Raw genomic sequence first — 203 nt, forward strand, 5'->3', positions numbered from 1 at the left:
AATATATATGATCATATCAAGTTAACCTTGATAACAAGTTAATGAATCCTTTGTTGAACTACCAATTTTGCCTTCAAAATGGCTCAACCACTTCAGCCTAGTTGTTGCAAACTAAAGTTGTCCAAGGGATCCTTGTGCAGCCTTTAATAGTGACCCACACTAATGAATTAGAAAATCCTTCTTTAAGGATTGGGAGTGCTATG

The sequence above is a fragment of the Theobroma umbraticum genome, unplaced genomic scaffold, assembly GCF_002168275.2.
Source record: "Theobroma umbraticum cultivar Fairchild unplaced genomic scaffold, ASM216827v3 scaffold_106.0, whole genome shotgun sequence".
NCBI lineage: Eukaryota > Viridiplantae > Streptophyta > Magnoliopsida > Malvales > Malvaceae > Theobroma > Theobroma umbraticum.